Source organism: Marmota monax, unplaced genomic scaffold (assembly GCF_021218885.2).
Source record: "Marmota monax isolate L192 unplaced genomic scaffold, Marmota_monax_Labrador192_F-V1.1 WCK01_AAM20220418_F8-fsc00235, whole genome shotgun sequence".
Taxonomy (NCBI): domain Eukaryota; kingdom Metazoa; phylum Chordata; class Mammalia; order Rodentia; family Sciuridae; genus Marmota; species Marmota monax.
In genome coordinates this window covers 2,340,295-2,358,342 of record NW_026693185.1, presented here as the reverse complement: position 1 = coordinate 2,358,342, position 18,048 = coordinate 2,340,295, and the positions used below count along the sequence as shown (strand labels likewise).

Genomic DNA, 18,048 nt, shown 5'->3' with positions numbered 1-18,048 from the left:
TTTGTCCCCAGAGGAGTTAAGTTCTTCCTCAAGTTCACCAGTCACAGGGGGCCTCAGGGGAGGGAGGGATGGGGAAATGCATGGAAGGAGGGGCCCAGCGGGCAGGAGCCTGTGGAGAGCTGCTTTCAGCCATGCTGCCCGCTGCCTGGCTCTGAAGTGGCCAGAACAGCCCTAAGCGCGGGTACAGTCCAGGGCAGGCGCAGGAGCTTCGGGAGACAGGGCGAGCTGGAGGGAGGTGTTCTGCCTACACAGTGGAAACATGGCGGACCGTGAGAACGCTCAGGGGTCGAAAATTTCTGAAGACAATGTGAATTTCTGAAACTATATCCTGTCTGCCTACTGCCAGAACTAAATTCCTGTCTTCAAAGATATTTGGCTTAAAAGACAAAACCCTTAACAGAGTTTAGGAGATTGCTGCAGTTTTCTAAATGAAAAAAAAAATGGACAAAACTGTGTAATATGAAGCAAACTCACAAGATAAAGACGAGTAAAAACCTCTGGCTCTCATAGTCCTTTTGAGGAAAAGATGTCATGAGATTTCATTTGGTCTCTGTTTATGGAGCCTCAGATTACCAACTTTAGGTCTAGAACTTTATTTTTTAAGGTTCTAATTGAACTATCTTAGGAATTTTTAGCATATTTTATGTTTTCAGTAGTCATAAAGTATTAGATCAAAAGTGTTTGTTGCACTATGCAATGAAAGTAATGAAGGGAAAGTCACACTCTGTTCAGTGATGGCATTGCTACTGTGCCGCAGTCTGGCTGGGCACAAATCACGAGCCACTGAAGCAGGAACAAACTTTATTTCTGAACTCCACCAGCACACTCCACACACGCTCCCCGGGAATTCTCTCGAACCCCATGTGGCTCGTCCAGGAACCAGCAACTGGAAATATCCCTCCTCCGGCACTTCCCCAACCAATTGGAACTCTCCGGGAATCCCCGCAAGAGCTCAACTGGAACTCAAGGGGAACTCCGGGAGAACTCGCTGGCATCACCTCTCAACCACTACTTCTGGCAAAAATGCCGTGCGTCATCCCGACTCGGCTGTGGCCCTCAACACTACTGTAAATGGCCTTGGGCGGGGCTGGGGTTGTGGCTTAGTGGTCAGGCCCATGCACAAGGCCTTCAGTGTGATCTCTAGCACTCTGGAGTAGTAATGATAGTGATCATCTTAGGTGATGGATTGTAAATTATAAAAGATGAATACAAAGTTGTGTCTAGTGCTTGAGCAATTAAATTCCATTTTTTACACACTAATGGACATTTAACATCTTATTTTCATTTAATGCGAACCTTGTTTGGGTTATGTACTGAAATTAACATATTTTGGTTCTGAAAAACACTGTTTTTACATCCTGATTTTCTTGGATTTATTTTTCCATCAGCAAAAACATTTCTCTTTTAAAAATTTTTTAATGTTATTATATTTTTCTACCTTTATTTTATTTATTTATTTATTTATATGCAATGCTGGGGATTGAACCCAGTGCCTCACAGATGCTAGGCAAGTGCTCTACCACTGAGCCACAGCCACAGCCCCCCATCAGCAAAATTTTTTTTAAACATTGACACCTTTTCCAGTTAAGCAACGTTTAAGTAAAGTCCAGATCCTTTTATTTAGGATGGATCTATTTAATCCTTGTCCCAGGAAGATTGTCGGCATGCACTTAAGATGTTAGTTGTCTTCTTGTGTGATCGTATATCACATGTACATATACTAGATGCTTAATCAGGGCTAATGCCATCTAAGAAATGTTCTCATAAAATAAACAAAAAGACAAATGACAAACTACATTTGTCAGATAAAGGATTTCTAACCTTTACATAGAAAAAACTTTCAAATAAATAACAACAAAAAAAAATCACATGTGAGGCACTGAGTTCCATCCTCAGCACCACATAAAAATAAATAAATAAAATAAAGGTATTGTGTCCAACTACAACTGAAAAGCATTTTAGGGCTGAGTGCAGTGGCGCACACCTTTAATCCCAGCAGCTCAGGAGGCTGAGGCAGGAGGATCAGGAGTTCAAAGCCAGCTTCAACAATAGCCAGGCGCTCGCTAAACAACTCAGTGAGGCCCTGTCTCTAAATAAAATAGGGCTGAGGGTATGGCTCAGTGTCGGGTATCCCTGAGTTCAATCCCTGGTACCCACCCCCCAAAATTTTAGGGCTGGGGTTGTGGCTCAGTGGTAGAGCCTTGCCTCATATGTGTGAGGCACTGGGTTCAATTCTTAGCACCACATATAAATAAATGAATAAAATAAATGTCCATCAACAACTCAAAACAAATTTTTTTTAAATATTTATTTTTTAGTTGTAACTGGACATGATATCTTTATTTTATTTATTTATTTATTTATTTATATGTGGTGCTGAGGATCAAACCCAGCGGCTCGCATGTGTAAGGCAAACGCTCTACTATTGAGCCACAACCCCAGCCCTAAAAGAATTTTTTAAAGTTCACCAAGGACATGGAAAACAATTCAGTCTTTAGACAACAATAGGAAAAATACTCAGTCTCATTAATACTCAAAGAAATGTAAAATAACTGAATAGCAAAGTACAGTTTTCCTCTTTGGCAAGGATGAGAGTATAGGTTCACACTGTTGTGACTGTGAGCGTACAGAGCAGTGCCCTTCATTGAAGGGAGCATGGACCGTGACAGTCACAGGGGTAGGTAGCATGTCAAGGGCCTGAGACCACTTTCCTCACGCTGGGGCGTGGCTCAGTGGCAGAGCCTTGTCGGCACACACGAGGCCCTGGGTTCAACCCCACCCTCACACAAATAATAACAATGGAGGAAACTGCCCTATAAAGGTTCAGCATGGTCCCAGGACTGTTTTAAAGTCCCTCAGCACCCACGGGAACAAAGAAAGGGAAGAAGCAGGGCAAAAGCCTGTAGCAGGAGTTACCATTGGGTTTGGGGGACTACAGGTGGCTTTAATTTTCCTTTTAAATATCTTCTAAAATTTCCTAAATTTATATAATATCATGGTTGTCTTATAATCAGAATATGGAAAAGAAATATTCTAAAGGTATGAAGACAAATTTACCCAAACCATGGCACAACACAGACTTTCAAAAGGGCATATTAGGGCCGGGTGCAGTGGCCCATGCCTGGGATCCAGCGGCTCAGGAGGCTGAGGCAGGAGGATCCAGAGTTCAAAGCAACCTCAGCAAAACCGAGGTGCTAAGCAGCAGCTCAGTGAGACCCTGTCTCTAAATAAAATACAAAATAGGGCTGGGGACGAGGCTCAGTGCTCAAGGGCCCCTGAGTTCAGTCCCTGGTGCCCCCCCCCCCACCAAAAAAAAGCACATATTAGAAGTTTAAGGGCTCTGCTGCCTCTGCATGGGTTTCCCGGGCAACCACCCAAACAGAATGCTCCGTACAGGGTAGAATCGTCCTCTGGGAAGGTTCTGAAGCCTGCCCTCTTTAAAGGAATGATGAGTTCTCTGCAGGGAAGGCTCTGGTGTGGACTTCCTCTGCGGAGTGCCCACTGGGTGGTGTCACCAGAGGAGTTGATCCCTCACTTAATGAAAAGTCGAGGAAGCTGAAAGGACAGCCTTTGGATCCTGGTGCCCGCCCGAGGCTGGTAAGCTTCTTACATAGAGGACACTCGCCCGAGAGGGCCAGTGGTCAGGCTGAGCCTGAACTTCTGACAGCACCTGCTATTGGGGGGGGGCAAGGGCCATGGGCAGGGGTTCTGGTCATCATCTCCAGATTTGAAAAGTCAGAGGACTGAGTGGATATGACAGCTATCGTAAGTGGGAAATTCTCTTATCAGTATGTAAATAATAGCACCTCATCCTGAAATCCCAGTCCTTGGGTGTCCAGTGAGCTGGTGGAGGGGACTGGACGAGGTGGTCTGCTCAAGGTTCCTCTGAAACCACACTGACTGTGGACGTTAGAGTGGAGCTCAGGATTGGCGTGAAGGCAATGTGGAGAGACAGGACACACAGACGACGCTGGACTCCCCTGTGGCGTGCTCACAACCCAGCAGCAGTGGAGGCTGTAAAGACAGGGAGAGGTGTAGCTTGAGATTCAGGTGACCCCAGAGACAAAGGAAGGGAGGCAGGAAGGGCGCTGGCACCTGCTGGGCGTGACCATTACGGAGCCCTTCAACGTGAGGCTAAGGAAGCATCTGAGCTCATCCCACTTCCGCACTCACTGATATAGAGATGGGGCCTCACTAAGTTGCTGAGGCTGGCCTTGAATTTATGGTCCTCCTGCCTCTGCCTCCTGAGCCACTAGGATTACAGGCATTCGCCACCAGGTCTGGCTTCCCCCTTTGTAGCAAACCTTGTCTAACAGGGATGATAGTAGGTGGCCTTCATGGAGTGCTTGATTCACACCAGGGACTGTGCTAAGACCTTCACAGGGTACAGACCCTGCCAGGTCCCTAGCTCTGTTTTACATGAATGCTCCTCATGGTCCCAGAGATCTGAGGCAGGAGAGAACGGCAGGTCCCAGGAGTGCAGCCCAGTGGTGACCCGCCTGCATGAGGCCCTGGGTCCAACTCCAGCACCCAAAGCCAAAGCAAAGCAAAGCAAAGCAAAAGTTGGCTGACGTTGGCCTAGTGTGTCAGAGGGGTGGTTGTTTCTCCTAAAGTTTCATTTTGAAAAGTGACAAGAGCACTGAAGGCAGCACCCACATGCCATCAGCATACACCCTAAGAACAGGGACATCCTCCTACGTAACTATGGAAATCCAACCTTCCTGCAATGAGCAGACCGTTCTGAGTTTTTCAGGATTTCCCAATATTGCCTTTCATTGCTTGTTGCCTCAGTGGTCTGGTCTCCACACTCACCTTGGATGTGGAGCTGCCTGTCTGTTTCCCACGATGCTGCTGCTTCTGGGTTGGTAGTACTGATGCATCGGCCTCGCAGAGCATCCTGCATCCCTGGTTCGTTGGACCACTTCCTTGTGATTAGGCTCAGGTTGCCAGTGGCCGGGGCAGGCACACCAGAGTGATGTGTCCTCAGCCTGACCCATCAGCCGTTTTATCATCACTACTTTAACTTTTGGTGCTGGGGTTGGAACCCCGAGCCTCCCTGTAGCCCTGAGCTGTACTCCACCCCAGTGGCCATTTCTGACACGCAAACCGCCCAGAGGGAGGGAGACAGGTGTCACTTGCTAGATTCCAAAGACAGGTCTCAGAACAGCCACACTGAGCCACCTATGGCTGTTTCAGGACACGGGCGGCAGTGGCCATGATGTTAAGTAAGGCCAGCAAGGCTGTCCCAGGCCTGCAGAAGCCCAGTGCCTTCACCTCCTTCTCTCTCAGTCAAAACCCGTGGATCTGATGACCAGGGGGTGGCTTTCCTCACGTAAAGGCCCGGTCCAGCTCTTGCCTCCCCTAAAGCTCTCCTGCTCTGGGTGCCAGCGTCTGTCCGGCACAGGGATACCACTGCGTGAGCTCGCTCAGGAGAGGAGTTTCAAACCCCGCGGCGTCGGATCCCCCAAGTGGAGGCTCTCTGAGCTGCAGCCCCTCTGAACAAAGCATGTGGGCATCGCCACGGCGCTTCTCATGACCACACACGCTGAGGGCCTGGCCTGGCCTGGCCTGGCCTTGCCCTCTCGGGAGTGTGGACCCGGTTCCTCGCCTTGCTCAGCGAGCCAGGTATCCCTTGTTCATCCACCACCTTAGGCTTCCAACCCACAATGAGGGGAAGAGCTATCTTTATACCTTCTGTTTCACACCTTCTGTTCACAGTGACCACGTGATCAGGTTGTTCTAACCGGAGCTCTGCCTTGCCCAGGTAGTGCTCCTGCAGCTTGCTGCCCTGCTGAGCCTCCATGGAGGCAGGCCCCATGAAGGGCAGACCTCAGCAGAGCCACGCTGGTCCTGCTCCCGGGGCGTAGTCAGACCTCCCGCTGGCTCATCCACAGTGCAGCTCAGCCCCGCCCCAGCCAGCGTGGACGCGGGCAGTTTAGTGGTCAAACACGCACAAGATAAAATCTACCAAAGGGTACGATTTGGCACCTCCAGGTCACTGTACAGCCAGCTCTGCTATCTATTTCCAGAACTTGGTCCTCACCCCAAACTGCCACTCATCTCCGGTGACTGCTGCTCCCCTTTCCTTTGGTGTGGGTGCCTCGTCTAGGCACCTTGGGAAGGGGGACCTGTACGGTATTTGGTGTCTTTTCAATTCAGCGTGTTCCCAGGATTCACCCATGGTGTGACATACACAGCCCCGTGTTCCCATGACGGAGACCTGTCCTAGCAAAGTGTCCTCACGAGATTCCATCCTTGTGCAGACGTCAGAGTTGGCCTGGGCTGCAGTGGCTGTGAGGGCTGCAGGCGACGAGGTTTTAGGGCCCTGGATGCAGTCCCTCCCGCCATGCAGATGGTGGCTGAAGGACATTCCATCGAGCACACATGCTGTGTCTCCCACTCTCCTGCTGGCAGCCAGTGGGTGGTTCTACCTGTTGGCACCATGAACAGCGCTGCTGTGAACGCTGGTGTAGACGTGAATGGACAAGTCTCTGCTTTAATTCTATTTTTTTGGGGGGGGCACCAGGGATTGCACTCAGGGGCACTCGACCACTGAGCCACACTCCCAGCCTATTTGTATTTTATTTAAAGACAGGGTCTCACAGAGTTGCTTAGCACCTCTCTGTTGCTGAGGCTGGCTTTGAGGTTGCGATCCTCCTGCCTCAGCCTCCCGAGCTGCTGGGATTACAGGGTTACAGCCACTGAGATCTGCCTTTTAAGTTTCCACATTTCCTAAGAGCAGTAGTCCATAAAGGGGTCCCCTCAATTACCAAGTTATCTAAGAACCCACTTAAACTAAATTGCACGTCTGTTGGCCAGAGCACACAGTGAGCGAGCGGGGCTTCCTCCAGGAGCGCAGCTGGCAGGCTCCTCCTGTGGCCTGAAGGCCACCCACAGGACAGCTGGAAACTGCGTTCTGTGCTGAACATGGCCTTCCATGCTGGTGTGTTCTCTGGAGCCCTCAGGGGATGGGCTGAAAGGCCCGGCTGCTGGTTTTGAGTGTGGTGGTCCCCACTCAAGTCCCCACGCTAAGACTGGTGCCACAGTGCTGCGTGGTCAGGACTGGGCCTAGGGTCAGGGGTGCTGCCTGCAGCGTTCCCCTCTGCTCCACATTACACCACTGTCCGGTTGCCTTTCACGGTGCAGGGTGGACCCAGGCCCCCGGGTGTGCTTGACCAGTGCTCAGCCAGTGCTCTACTGCAGGCCGCACCCAGCCCCACCTCCCTGTGGTCAGCAGGGCGCAAGCCCTCTCAACCCTGTCCTTCAAGGTTGTAAGGGGATTTCGTTGCACAGGAAGATGGTGATAGGTGGGGTGGGCAGCGGCTTCTCTGCTGCACTCCTTCTGTTCAGGTAGTGGGAAAGGCCTCTCCCGGAGAAGGCGGGTCTCCTGACTTACTATGGGACAAGGTGGGTCAGCCCCAAGACAGAAGGTGGGGAGTCAGCTTGTCTGTGACTGCCATGGGGAGAGAAATTCTGGGCTTCACGTCCTGCCTAGGGGACAGAGTCAGGAACTGTGGCGGGAAACCAAGACCACGCGTGGCAATGAAGTGGGAGGCGCTGGTGGGAGCAGCACCCTCTTAATGAAGCTGCGCATTCCCTGGGGGGTCCGCGCCTTGGGGGTGGGGTGGGGTGGTCCGCACCTTCTCGGACTGGTTTTGCTGCTGCAGGAGCAGGTTCCACACAGCGAGGCCAGGTCTGCTGTGTACCACGGGGGAGCCGCGCGAGGCCCTGGCCGGAAGCCCAGCGGGTGCTGTCGCTATTCTGGGACCTTTCAGCTTCCAGAGCCTCGAACCAAAACAAGCCTCTCTCCTGTGAGAATCATGGTCTGGGATGTTCTGCCAGGGCAACTCGTAAGCACCACCATTGAGGACAAGCAACCCGGACGGAGGCAGCCTCCGCGGACCAGCTCTGCCTTCTATTCAGCAGCCGAGTCAGTCAGAGGGTCACTTTCTGGGTAGAAAATGGCCCCAATTACAGGAGGAATCTGTGCTTATGTAGGTCACACAGGGGGACCACTGGACCATGCAAGACCTGGACACAACACATCAGCGAGGATGGTGGGTCTAGCGCTCAGCATTCAGTGCTTATCTCTTTCCCTCCAGGGCCCGCTGCACTGTCCCTGGGAAAGGATTTATTTGGGGCATCGATGTTTCAGGTCCTTCCCAGAGACTGCCATTCTAGGCTGGATGGATATCTCCTTCCCAGGGACTGTCCTGCCCTGGGGAGGGACGTGCTGGGAAAGGACCAGTGTTACCAGTGTGTTGCCCCCTCCGTCCCCACCCCCTCCTCCCAGGCCGCCCTGTTTCCAAATCCCTCAAACAGAAAATGGGAGAAGGTGGGATCCATTCAGCAGCAGCAGCCGGCAGGTCCCTGAGCAGCTCAGCTGCAGGTCCCAGGAGGGAGGAGGCCACTCTTCAGGAGCATGGGACCATGTGCTCTCCTGGCTGCTGTTCCCTTGGGCACTTCTCTCACGATCTCGGGACACTTCCTGACATCACCCTTAATGAGAGAGTATTTCAGATCTTATTTATTTATTTATTTTGGTGAGAAAAGTTGCCTTTAATTTACAATGTAGTAAATGTTGGAGGTAAAAAGCTACAGACAGAGCTTAGAAAGGCCTATTACACAACTGTACAAATCTCTGTACAAAGCTCACCTCACTTCCCACCTTGGCTTCCTCCTTTGACCAGCCGGGTCTAATCTTGAAGCTCTGAACCACCAGATCTCTCAGATGGGAGGGCAAGTGCTGTGCTCGGGTGACAAGAAAAGTACCTGCCACACTGCAAGTTGAAGCTGTGGACCTGTGCCTCTGGCTCCACCACAGACAAAGGGGATTCAGCATGACCTCATCCCAACAGGAAGGACCAAACTGCAAAGCCCAACCCTGGACCTCAGACCATCCTGGGATTCATGGCATCCCTCTGCCACTTGCGACTTGCACAGACAGTAAACGTAATTCAGGCCACGGGGACCCCTGGGGCTGGTGAGGCTATGGGAGCTCTGGGTCCCACCTGGGGTATGTGACCTCACACAAGAAGGATCCTAAGAGGAAGGAAGAGGCGGTCAAAGGCCTGGGCAGAGCCAGGGCAGTCCGCCTTCTGTCCAGGGAAGGTTTTCCGAGTGCAGGCGGGTAGGGGTCTGTTAGCCCACCCTGTCTCAGTGCTACCTGGAAGGACTCCGAGGCATTCCCAAAGAGGACCCTGCACACCTGGAACGTTTTTCCCCCTAGTTCATTAGTGCCCGTCACCTGCCACCCCACTCCTACTGGATGCCACCCTCCACCGTGACCAGCACCTCGGCTCAGTGGGAGGGTGTGGGCTTCTCGCCAGCCACACCTCTGACACATCTTCTTGGGCTCACTTATAGCCCAAGGCCATAGACTGCCACTTGGTGTGGGGTTATGTTCGCTGTGATGGCACAGTGGGAGTCCAGTCCACCTCAGAGGCGGGCAAGGGCCCGGTATATCGTGGCAAGCCACCGTGAGTGCTATCCTGTGAATGCCCCCGGCTAGGAGCCTGTGTCACCAAGTGTGGGGGCAGTGTAGAATCCTCCACTGAAGCAGAGCTCTGCATGCGCCTGCTCCCCGACTCCTCCAGGTCCAGGGAGCCAGGGCCCTCTACCCAGTGCGCTTCCCCAAAACGGCTGTTCTGGAAATGGCCAACTGAGGGACCTGCCCCTGCGGGTGGGTGACCTCATCATCCTCACTGAAAGCCGCCTATGAGTTCTTCCTTTTCCTCTTTGGTCTCTGAATGTCCAGATTCCCTCCTTGACGGTGAAGGTGGAAGTCTGCTTGCTGTGGACAGGGTTGTACTCTGTCGGGTTATCAAATTTGGCTTCTCCCTCTGGACACCCAACAGGCCCAGGAGTCCATCATCCTCTCCAGTCCTCTTCATCTCCTTCACAGCTGATGGCAATGTCTGAGGCCTCACGCACAGTGTGTGCCCTCATGGAAGCCCCAGATGACACTGTGGAATTGGTGGGATTTTGTTGTGGCCTGTGAGGCTCCGCCAAATGTGACCTAAGAAAGCGCCAGGTGTAGTGTTACGATCTCTCAGGAAAACTAACTCCGGGTGTTTGTGATGGGCAGGGGTTTCTCCCAAATAAGGAATTCTTCTCAGTGTGAGTTTCTCAGCTAGTTCATCTGCTCTGAACACATCCAGAGGTAAACCAGAGGGGTTACCACCAGGTCAGGCAGTCGACTAGGGGAGGCTGGAGCTGGAGCTGGTGGCTGTGCCATCTTGCGTCTCTCCCCTCCCATCTGGAGGCCCTAACTCAGGTCTTAATATAATTCTGTGTCCTTCAGGTACCGGGGCAGGTAAGTGCCCAGTAACAGGACAGTGACTGTTTATCAATAAGAGCACAGCAGAGAGCAGAGTGCAGTGATCTTGTAGTCCAGGAGCTCGGAGGTCGTCACTGAAGAGCCACTAAGGCTTTTGCTGGAAACGCCAGGTGGGAGGAAGAGGCAGCCATGTGATGAGATTTCAGCGGTAGGATTGTAGGGTGCTGATGGAGCAGGCTGGGCTGAGCCGAAGGTGTGCTGCTGTTGTGTCAATCAAAGACTCCACGTGCACGCTAGCTGTGGTGGCCTGCGCCTGTGGTCCCAGCTGCACGGGAGGCTGAGTCGGGAGGTTCACTTCAGCCCAGGAGTTCAAGCCCAGCGTGAGCAAGAGGGAGTGAGAGTAGGAGAGGTCTCGTGTGTCGAGGCCAATGATAGGACCCAACCGTGGGACCCCGCTTGGTTTGCTAGGCACGGAGCCTCCTGTTCGGCCGGGTGTGGAAAAGCCCTAACAACTGACTCCTTGTCCCAGGGCTCTGAGTGTGGTGTCTTCTAGGTCACTCCAAACCCCAAACTGTGATGAATTTCTCCCACGTTACAGTCTGCACGGGCCTGGAGTTTTGCCGTTAATCAACCACCCCTGATCAATTACGTGATCTATGACTTTAATGAAGTTGCTTTTAATGTGGCCTGTTTCACAGATGGTCACATCACCAATTTAGCATATTAGAACAACGCTCAGTTGTATGAGCTCTAGGTCCCACATTACCAGACTTGGGACAAGGTCCATGAGAGTTCAAAGGTCTCTCAAGAGGTGTAGTATAGGTGGATGTTGTAGACTGTTCCATGTCACTGCAAATTATGAGGAGAAGAATCCATTAGCCAGGTCAGGTGTGGCACACCAGCCACGCTCGGTTAGCTGCATGAGTTGGACATTCTGCTGCCCACGGGGGCTCCTGAGGCTGTTGGAGTGCTGTTCATCGAGGCCTTTGAAGTCGACCCCAAATCCCCATGATCTGCTAGTATTACTCCTGGTCCTCACTGGGTATCTTGAACAAGTGTGTGGGCATCTCGTGTTTCCCAATTAGAGCAACAATTTTTCATTGTTTTCCAAGTATCTGATATAATTTCCAATTTGCTATTTTGAACTGGCTTAGGTGACTTGAAAGACTCCCATTCCGCATGTCCGTTCCTTCGCCCTAGACGTGCCTGTCATTCATTATTCACCTTACCCAGCAGGGGGAGACCTTTCCTCAGACATGATCCATACCCCTTGTGCATTCAGGTAGGAGACACCACCCCAGCACAAAGTTTACGGATCACATATTCTAGCTTGTTCGTGGACTTTAAATAATTCCTTTCACATCAGCATCTGCATAGTCCCTAAATTAATTCCTTTGCCTGTGAGCAGGCCTTGGCAGTGCTGCGTGCTGTGTCCTTGAACACAGTAACTTGACTTTCTTCTCCACCCTGACCATTTGGTGCATACCCGAATGGCCGTGGCCCCTCTGGCACTGGGGTCAAGAGATCCTGACCTTCCTGTCAATCCTTATACTCTATTTCTGCCTTGATCTTGTTTTATAAATATGAAAAGTCACTTAACGTTTTTTTTTTTTTTTTTTAAGCAATCTCAGTATTCCAGCAGACCTGCAAGTGCAGGGAGGTACTGCTGCCTTACCTAAGCAGGTGTTTGGTTACCTGATCTGTAGACTCTTGGGTAACTTTTCTTTTTGAAATTTGTTCTGAGCCTTGGGATTTTACATCGTAGAGACTCTGAGGAGAGTTAAGACAGCCTCTATTCCTGTGAAATCCTATCCAGGTTTGTGTAGCACTCTGTCAGTTGCCTGCCTTGTGGGGGGGGTGCGGTGGTGCTGCTGGTCCATGCTACTCGGGAGGCTGAGGCAGGAGGATTGCTCAAGTCCAGGAAGTGAGACTCTGAACCGGGCATGGTAGCACACGCCTGTAATCCCAGTGGCTCCGGAGGCTGAGGCAGGAGGATTGCTCAAGTCCAGGAAGTGAGACTCTGAACCGGGCATGGTGGCACACGCCTGTAATCCCAGTGGCTCCGGAGGCTGAGGCAGGAGGATTGCAAGTTCATTGCCAGCCTCGGCAACTCAGTGACATCCTGTCTCTAACAAAATATAAAAAAGGGCTGGGAGTGTGGCTTGGTGGTTAAGTGTCCCAGGTTCAATCCTGGTACAAAAAAAAAGTGAGATCCTGACTCACAAATAAGTAAATAAAATAAAACTAATAAAGATCACCACATGAGGGGCTGGGGCTGTAGCTCAGTGGTAGAGCACTTGCCTGGCATGTTTGAGGCACTGGGTTTGATTCTCAGCACTGCATATAAATAAATAAAATAAAGGTCCATCAACAACTAAAAAAATTTAAAAAATAAAAATAAAAAAAGATCACCACATGATGAAAGCCTAAAACTGATTTCCTGTTTTGATTTTCTTTCTTTTGTGAAATCCTGACTTAAAAAAAAAAAGAAAAGAAAAATCGGTGTCTGCAGTCCCCTCTCAGTGTGCAGAAAGTGTCCCTGGGGGTGTCTGGGTATTCGCAGCCTGTGCGACCATCGCCATACTCCAGCTGTGGAGAGTTTTCATTTCCCCTCACAGAAGCCTCTTGGCAGGAATGGCTAAGGAAACTGTGGAATATATACACAGTGGAATATTCCTCAGCATTAAGAGAGAATAAAACCATGGCATCTGCAGGACATGGATGGAGTTGGAGAATATCATGCTAAGTGAAGTCAGCCCATCCCAAAAAACCAAAGGCTGAGTGTTCTCTCTGATAGGAGGGTGCTGATCCATAATGGGGGGGCATGGGAGGATGGAGGGACTTTGATGGGGCAAGAGGGAGGCAGGGAAGAGGAGGGGGAAGGGGTAGGAAAGATGGCGAAATGAGGCGGACATCATTACCCTAGGCACACATGATTGCACAAATGGGTGACCTTACATCATGCACAACCAGAGAACTGAAGTCGTGCTCCATTTGTGTTCAGTGAGCCGAAATGCCTGCTGCTGTCCAGTACAGCTGGTTAGAACGACAAACCTCTTTTCTTCCTTCCGCTGGCCGCCTCCCCGTTGACACTTGCTTCTCCCTCTCTTTCTGAGCATGTTACACAAATGCCATCACATGATACCGATCTTTTGTTGACTGCCTTCTTTTCTCCTCCCCTCCCTTTTCCCTTCCTTGAGACAAGATCTTATGGCGTTGCCTGGGGGGTCTTGAACTGGGGGCTCAGTGATCCTCCCACCTCAGCCTCCGGAGTCCTTGGGACTCCTGGCCTGCCACGCCCACCATAAACCATAAAGCTTTCTTCCTTCCTTTCTTTCTCTCTTTCTTCTCCCCAGGTAATGAGGATGGAACCAGGGGCTCACACAGCTGGGCAGGTGCTCAACCACTGAGCCACAGCCCAGCCCTGACTCTGTAGTGCTTGAGTGAGGGAATGTAGAAGTGGGAATCCCAACATGGTAGTCGCGGGGCTTCGGCTGTCTCTTCTAATTTGCGGCTGGCCTCGCCTGCTTTTGGAATTGTGGCACTCAGCTGAGGCACAGTCTTTGCTCTCACCTCAGGGCCCGCTCCACAGCCGCCAGTCTCTTTCAAACCCACTTCCTGGCATTCGACCTCCAGCTCATGTCCATGTTCACCACTGGCCAGGGGTCCTCCCCCTTGTGGAGAGCGCTGGGCTGCGGGCACTATAGACTTAATCTGAGTGGGACAGGGTCTTGCTAGCTTAACCAGGCTGGCCTCAGACGTGGTCCTCCTGCCCTGGGCTGGAAAATTCTTGGCCATCACTTCTTCTGGATCCAAATCTTACCTGATCATTCCATCCTGAAGTAGAAAATGGTGAACTGAAGAACTGTTCAGGGCTGGGGACGCAGCTCAGTTGGAGAGTGCTTGCCTCACATGCACAAGGCCCTGGCTCAATCCTGAGCCTGGTGCAAAGTTAGGACGGTGCGCACTATTTTCAGCCCAAGTCTGGGTGACTGCCCGATTAAACTCTAAAGTGACTTACCACCTAACCTTTAAAAATTATTCTATATATATATTTTTTTTAATATGGAGCGCTTCACGAATTTGCATGTCATCCTTGCACAGGGGCCATGCTAATCTCCTCTGTATGGTTCCAGTTTTAGTAAATGTACTGCTGAAGCAAGCACACTCACAAAAAAATCAATCTATTTTTATTTAATACTCTTTTATTTTATTCTATTATTTTGTATGTATATATTTATTTACTTAGAGATGGGCTCTCCTTATGTTGCCCAAGCTGGTCTCAACCTTGTGGCTCAAGTGAGCCCCCCTCAGCCCCCTGGGACTACAGATGCCTGTAACTACACTCAGTTTTACTCCCTTCATTTGGTTTTGCAGGGCTGGGGACGGAATCCACTGCTTCACACATGCCAGACAGGCACTGTACCACTGACCTATATCCTGAGCCCTTTTTATTTTCTTTTGAGACAGGGTCTTGCTCCGTTTCCCAGGCTGCCCTGGAACCTGTGGGCCTCCGGCCTTGGCCTCCTCAGTGGGTAGCCCACAGTTGTGCACCAGCTGACCAGCTTCATTCTTTAAGTTCTTTCCCTCTCTTGGGGGTGGGTGCTGGAAGTCGCACCCAGGACCTTGTGCATGCTAGGCGCGTGCTGTATGGCTGAGCCACATCCTGTGTTGCCCCCTTTTTAAGTTTGCAAGACCCCATGCCCACCCTTGAGGTGACACTGCCAGCTTCCCCATCTCTCTATAGCTTCCCACATGCTGGCAGCAAGATTGCCCTTCCTCGTGTGGCTACAATAGACCTTTCTGTTAAGCCATCCAATAATCTGGGGGCTTCTGCTTGAATCTCCCCACAGTAGCAGCCAACAGAGGATGTGGGGTGGGCCCCTAGTTTCCCGCCACCCTGCAGTGTGCAAAGCCAGAAGCTGCTCCTTGGTCCCAAGCTCTCAGGACCCATTTTCATAAAGGTCTAGCAAAGTGCTGCCTGTAGTGACAAAAAGACGACTCAGCTCTGCCACTGAGTCATCCCTCTCACTGCTACTTCTTCCCTTTCATTGTCATCTCACCCCACTTTATTTTTTGTTACCAGGGATTGAACCCAGGGGCACTTAACCACTGAGCCACAGCCCAGCCCTTTTTATATTTTATTTAGAGACAGAGTCTTGCTGAGTTTCTTATGGCCTTGCTAAGTTGCTGAGGCTGGCTTTGAACTCACACTCCTCCTGCCTCAGCCTCCCAAGCCGCTGGGATGACAGGTGTGCTGCCAGGCTCTCAGCTCATTGTAATTATCTTCTTTGTTGTAATGAGTCTCATGGGTTTAGCTGATTCATCAAAAATTAGAGTGCAAACCAGACAGGGTACAGCTCAACTGAAGGAGGTTCTAACTTACTTTACCTTGCTAATGCTGAAAACACCAACTGAAATCTGAGCTGTCCTGACATTGTTTTGTGGTTTTCTTCTGATGCATTTCTGTAGCTCCTGAGGTTCAGATTCTTTCATTTCCAGATTTCATTGGAAAATTTTATTATTAGTATTCATTTTTGAAGTCTGTCTTAGTTCAAGCTGAGGGTATCTCGTTAATTTTCAGCCCTTTATCAGAATCACATTTCTTTCTAAATTATGCCTGAACTGTGTGTGTGTGTGTGTGTGTGTGTATATATATATGTATTTTTAGAGTGGGTAGAAGTCCTCCAGGAAATCCCACTTGTGACACCAACAAGGTTTAACAGCACTCACAGCCCCCCCCCCCAGCCAATGACAGGGAAAAATACAATATAGCAACTACATCAAAGTAAAGACACATCGCAGCCAAAAGCTATCTCAGCAAGAGATATGGAAAGGCCAGGTTGAGGCTCCTATCATCTCTCTCCTGTAAGAGGCAAGAAAACCCATTTCTGTCTTGGATCAGGAAGCATCATAATCCACATGAAAACACCTTAGAACAGGGAGCTGAAAATGGAGTTTATACTGTTTATTTAAAGAAAAAAATTACTGGTCACATAGGCACATCCCTGCTTGAGACTGGCCTCAACAGCAACATCCTGCGGGTCTTTCTGAGACCAGGTGTCCCTCATCAGTCTCACCTTTCTCCGTCAACACTGTTGGGAGGCAGACGCAAGCCGCTCCTGATTGCCCTGGGTTCCTGGTTACGAAGAGCACTGTTTATGAATTTGTGCCCCGTCTTGACCAGGGGCAGTGCCCTGCAGAAACTCAGCAAGACTTTTAGACTATCGCTGAGTCTATCAGAATTAGCCCTTTGCACACCCTAGGTCATTGTGATCAGTGCTTTACCGTATGTGTGTTTGGAGGGTCCTCGCCAACTGGAGAGAGCTGGTGTCATGTGCCAACCTCAGGCATGAAGAATGCAAGATTCAGAGGAGGGCCGTGACCCAGAGAATCCAGGGCAGTGGAGAAAGCTGTTTGCTGGGGTCTGAACTTTGAAACCACATGTGATAGTTTAGAGAAAACTTTTCTTTCATTGCTGTGATTGAACCTGGTGCATGCTAAACAAGCACTCTACCAGAGCCACATTCCCAGACCTACAGGACATTTTGAGAAATGGGACACACTCAGATTCTGTGGTAACGAGAGCCCAAATAGAACATTCTGTGGGGCTTTGGTTTTATGACCTGCTGTGTTGAAGAGGTGGATGCAGCAGGACCAGAGAGAGCTGTTTTCAGAGAAGGTTTTATAAAGCCTGATGCTCGTCTGTCAGTGAAATTTTTTTTGTTAGTATTGAAGAAGATACAGAAGAATATAACTTGAGAGACTATTTTGGAAACTATGGCAAGATTGAAATCATAGACATCATAGAAGACAGGCACAGTGGAAGAGAGAGGACTCGCTTTTGCATCTTTCAGTGTCCTGATCCAGCTGATAAAGTGTTGTTCAGAAATACGACACTGTAATGGGCAGAACTGTTCGGAGACAAAGCCCTTTCTAAACAAGAGATGGAGTCTCCTGGGCCACAAGAGCTCAGGAGGTGGACCCCACAGCTTGTGAGTGTCAGAGGTGCTTTCGGTCTTGGAGGAAATTTTGGTGGAAGAGAGTCTTGGGTGGTGGAGGTGGTAGATCAGAGTTATGGAGGAGGACATGGAGTGATGGTCCTGGTGAAGGCAGTAGAGGAGGCTTTAGTGGTGGTGGATCAGGATATGGAGACCAAGGCAATGGATACAGTGGTGGTGGTGGAGGTGTGAAGATCCCACTATGGTGGGAGGAGCTAGGATGATTTTGGACCACAGCAATCACATTATGTACCCATGAAGGTGGGCAATTTGGGGGAAGACTCTGGAAGTCCTTATGGTGGTTATGATCTGCTGGTGGAAGTGGAGGGTATGGTATAGAAGGTTTTAAAAACAAAAAGGGCGGGGCTGGGGATGTGGCTCAACCGGTAGCACACTTGCCTGGCATGCGTGCGGCCTGGGTTCGATCCTCAGCACCACATACAAAACAAAGATGTTGTGTCCGCTGATAACTAAAAAATAAATATTAAAATTCTCTCTCCCTCCCTCTCTCACTCTCTCTTTAAAAAAAATAAAAATAAAAACAAAAAGGGCTGCAGTTCTTAGCAGGGGAGTAGGAAAGCTGCAGGTTACTTTGAGACCATCACCCCAAATGCATCAGAGGAGCTGGAACCATGATCCATAGTCAGGAAAGTTACTGCAGCTCACACAGGAAACCCTTCTTTTTTTAAAAAAATATTTTAAAATTGTTGACAGACCTTTATTTTATTCATTTATTTGTATGTGGTGCTGAGAATCGAACCCAGTGCC

General features: G+C 50.2%; 1 non-coding gene across 1 annotated transcript; it reads right to left on the bottom strand.

Moving 5' to 3' along the window:
* Positions 1–14,338: 14,338 nt before the first annotated feature.
* Positions 14,339–14,445, bottom strand: LOC124100493 (U6 spliceosomal RNA). Its single transcript, XR_006854323.1, has one exon. It is a non-coding gene; the product is annotated as a U6 spliceosomal RNA (small nuclear RNA).
* Between the last annotated feature and the right edge of the window lie 3,603 nt (positions 14,446–18,048).